The sequence below is a fragment of the Triticum dicoccoides genome, chromosome 7B (genome assembly GCF_002162155.2).
Source record: "Triticum dicoccoides isolate Atlit2015 ecotype Zavitan chromosome 7B, WEW_v2.0, whole genome shotgun sequence".
NCBI classification, from domain to species: Eukaryota; Viridiplantae; Streptophyta; class Magnoliopsida; order Poales; family Poaceae; genus Triticum; species Triticum dicoccoides.
This window is the reverse complement of record NC_041393.1, coordinates 713596778-713601525: the sequence shown is the minus strand read 5'-3', so window position 1 is coordinate 713601525 and position 4748 is coordinate 713596778.

Below are 4748 nucleotides of genomic sequence, written 5' to 3'. Positions count from 1 at the left end.
TATATAGATATATATATATGTATAGAATTTCTAGTAGAACCAATCATGCATATATATATCATCAATGTCTCACAAACCATCATATTAATTAATTCACACATACACACATGTATAGCTATATACAATTTCTCCTACATATGCATGTTGCCTTCGGAGCCAGTGGCATTAGCCTAATAGGTGCCTTCGGAGCACGATGACAATTGGAAGTGGTTTTCATGGGAGCAAAAATCCCCTGGTCGAGCAAAAATCCCTTCGAATGACATAGTATTCTCCCTTCGGATTTATGACCTGGTCGAGCAAAAATCCCGCTATTTCCTCTTGAAGTGCTTCTACGCGCTCCGTTTCTAGGAGCTTCTCCCGCACCTCTCTGAACTGTTAAGAAGGAGATCAATATGCATGTGTATTAGTTGTGTGACTAGATATCGATAATGGTGTAAAAATTGTGAATAGTGTTTTGACAAGCGTACCCATTCCTGTCTTTGAGATCTGCTCCTTTCGGGCGCCATCATGCGAATGTTCTGGCAAACGCAGAATGCACACAGATCAGTCCCATGCGCCTGCTTCAGGGCCTTTACGGGAATGGAATTAGATCAGATAATAATTAATCAAGCATGATAATTAAAGAGATGGCAGCTAGTTAGCTAGCTAGTACTACTTAATTACTTACCTTGGGTCTTCCCCATTGAAGCTTTTGTTTCCATTCGCCTTCCGTGACGCTGATGAACCTTGCCCAAGCCCTGCCGCCGACAAAGAAAATGAATAAAGGGGTTATTAAATAGTTCATATCATGAAATGACGAACTAAATAGGCCAAGATATATAGTTAATAATGATTGAAATTACCTGTTGACTATCCCAAACAAGATGTTATAGTCAGTTTTTTTTTTTGAGTACTGAGTCCAGTATTTCAACTGTTCCGGCATCAACTTTAATGATACACAAGACCCAGTGAAATCTGCATGCACACACGTTTGCATGTCTTAATTAAGCGGGCATATGTAAGCAAAAACATGTAGCTAGCTAGTAGGAAAAAATAGAGAATTTGTCGTACAAGACAGTGTGACTCACTGGAAGTTGTAAGGAAGTAGTATATCTTCATTGTATTTGAGTTCAAGAACTCTAGCATGCTATCCTCTACGGCCTTTTGATGACGTGCATCTATTTTCCATGTGTATTCATTAACGGTGTTTGGGTCAATGAACCCATTGCCATAGCGTCCACCTTTTCTCATTTCATACATCTTCATCCTGCATATAATACCACAGAAAAGAATATAGTGAGGATAATTACAGGTAATGATTGATCAAAAGGATCACTACAGCTAGCTTGAGACTTAAATTACAGAAATAAATCACTTACAGACAATAGCAACTGACGATAGATTTGTCGAGTGCGTCTTGATTGTATAACTGAAACAATTCAGAATACTCAACGGACACAGCTTTCTCATGGTAGTAATGCTCCTTCTTGACATTCACCATGAGGGAGAATCGATCGGAAATCTTGGTAATGTTCATGTACCATTCGTGCAATTCATACATTCTCGTTGGGAGGTTCTTGACCTTGTCTGGCTCGACCAAAGGTTGGCCCCGGACATATTTCCGTTTTATTTCATCCTCTCTAAGCACAGGCATGGGCTCGATCTCGAGGAGTTGTCCAACAGTGATTTTGAGAACTTCAGCCTGCATTATATGCTCCTCCGTTATTACCACATTGCCCACCTCAGGAATGTAAACTGTTTGCCCACAATAATATTGGGCGCGCGTACTGTCACGTGTTGTTGGCACAACAAGCGAGGGGATCGATTGCGCCGCCTGTTCTCCCAGCTGGGGAATGGTTTTCCCGCATTTTTTGACAGCTACTTCTTGTTTGCTCGATCCCTAGCTCGCCTCCTTACGTAGACGTGCTCGATTTAACTTCCTGATGTGGCGCTCATAGTCTGTGTCAACAGGCTTGGGAGCTGGTGGTTGAGCCATACAAATGAAGTGGTCAATCGTTTCCTCAGACACTTTCTCCCTTGGCGGCGGTGGCGGTTTCGGTGCAAAATGGGCTTCCACCTCGGACTTCGATATGGCTGCGATTTCCTCCTCGGACCTGTCATAAGCCCTCTGCGGAAGAGGCGTGAGGCTTGGACCATATTTATATCACTTGCCTCCGCCTGTACTTCCTGTACTACCTCGACTCATACCGCTACGCACCATAGCTGCGGGGTGTCTCTTCTGTGATTGCTGAGGCGGCGGAGACGGCTGACGGGGCTGAGTTGGATGAGGAGGAGTGGCCGCCTGAAGCTGTGCTGGACTTGGAGGAGGAGTGGCCTGAGGTTGTGTCGGACTTGGAGGAGGAGTGGATGTATGACGCTGTGGCGGACTTGGAGGAGGAGGAGTGGCCTGACACTTTGCCGGACTTGGAGGAGGAGTGGCCTGACACTTTGCCGGACTTGGTGGACTTGCAGGAGCGGGAGACTGCTGACTCGGTGGCGGACTTCGATGAGGAGTCGGCTGACGCAGTGTCGGTGGCCTTCGAATGATGATGCAATCCTTTTTCCATTGGATGATACGATGTTTGGCGTCTCCGAGAAAGCGCTCGTCGTCACCTCCAGGATAGTCAAGCTCTAGCTCCGAATATGGGTCCACCACCTCATCAACCAAGACACGAGCATAGCCCACTGGAATCGGGTTGCAATGGAAGGTTGCCTCAGGGGGATTTGTAAAAGCAACGACGTCCGCCACCTTCATGGATATGTTCTTCATTTTGACGTGTAGCTCGCAACTAGTGTCCTCCGTGATGTCATCCACGGGCTATCTACCCAGCATTGCATCGTCCGGGGCGGAACCCACGCTGCTTCTCGGCATGGATGGGGCGGTGCTATCCAATGCTGGATCATTCGCTAGCTGCTGCAGCTGCTGAGACCCCCTTTGCTGGGTAAGTGAGTCAATCTGCTCCTGCTGCCGCTGGAATTTGACTACCAATTCCGCTTGACTTGCTTCTAGGCCTTGAAGGCGTTCATAGTCCCGCTTCCTCTGCTCCTCCTCCATCTTCCTCTTCTTCTCCTCCACAATCTTCTTTCTCGCATGGGTTCTGTAGTCGGTGTTCCAGTCTGAGAACACCTCATACCACAGAATAGTGCCCTTACCTCGTGTTCTTCTCGGGTGTTCAGGATTTCCCAGGGCACGCGTAAGCTCGTCGTTCTCTCTGTTAGGCTAGAACACCCCCGATCGTGCCTCTTCTATTGCAACAAGTATCGCATCGTCGGCTCCCTTCAGACTTGCCCTCGTCGAAACATTGCCTGTCTTCGGGTCCAACTCCCCCCATGCGCATAGAACCAAGTCCTGACCCTGGGGGGCCAGCTCTTAGTAACCGGAGTGGCACCTGCATCCTCCATCTCTTTCTCAGACTTATCCCACTTAGGCATTGCCACCGCATAGCCACCTGGCCCCAGCTTATGGAACTTATCCTTTTTTTCGGCATTCTTCTTGTTTATTCTCGACCGTTCCTTAGGTAATTCCGAATCCTTGAATTTCACGAAATCGGCCCAATGAGCACGTTGGTTCTCTAGTGTTCCCTCGAATACTGGAGTCTTCCTTCCTCCCTTGACGTACTTGTCCCATTCACGATTCTTGTGGTTCTTGAATGCAACCGCCATCTTCCTAAGAGCAGCGTCCTTGACTTTCTGCACATCTTCTTTTGTGCAATGATCTGGTAGGGTGAAATGTTCCATGAGAGTATCCCAAAGCAGATCTTTTTGATTCTTGTCGACAAAAGTAACATCTGAACATGGAGCAGCATCCTCTTTGCCTTTTTGTCTTTTGTCTTTTGCTGGCTCTCTCCATTCTTGAAGGGAGATCGGGAGTTGGTCCTTCACAAGAACTCCGCACTGACGAATGAACTTGTCCGCAATCTTCTTAGGAACTAATGGTTCGCCATTAGGTCTGACTGCCTCGATATTGTACTTTACGCCCTCCTTCAACTTTTTGTTCGGGCCTCGTTTCGTCCTTTTGCCTGAAGATTTGCTCGATCCGGATGACTGAAAGAACAAAGATCGATTCGTTAATATATCTTCAAGTCATTTAAAACATGTGATGATCACCAGATACCTGCTTATATAAATATATATACCTCGCCGGTCTTTCTTGTTTCAGGATCAACATGTTCTTCGTCATCGTCATAATCGTAGTTCATGACTTCATCAATTCGATCGTCGCGATTGAATCTCATATCACCCTCTCCGGTGTTGTTTAGAAATTCGGAGCTGTCATAATCTTCTTCATTCTGATCATCATTTGGCCCGCGTATCATATCGAACATGGTCTGTTCTTCCTCTCTGTCGGTATTGTCTGCCATAGCTTTTATTTAACTAATTCAAAAGAAATATAAAACAATTTAGTATTCAAATTACATCGTCTCGAATAATAGATATAATCTCGAATACTTCGTCTAGAATAATAGATATAATCTCGAATACATCGTCTCGAATAATATATAATATTGAATAGTACATCACTGGCTAGCTAATTAAAGATCGAATACTACAGAAGAATCTAGGACACTCGCGGTTCCTGCGGCGCGGGCGGTGGACACCCAAAGAGAAGGAACCCTCATAGGATCATAGCAGAAGTGAGATCCCTGAAGATACTGCCAGGTATTGGAGAACCTGTCGCCCTCTAACGCAACCATGTAGCGATGGACGTGCTCGTCCTCCTCCCTGACACGGCGACGTACCACCTCCGGCGGGGCCGGGTCCCTCCGCAT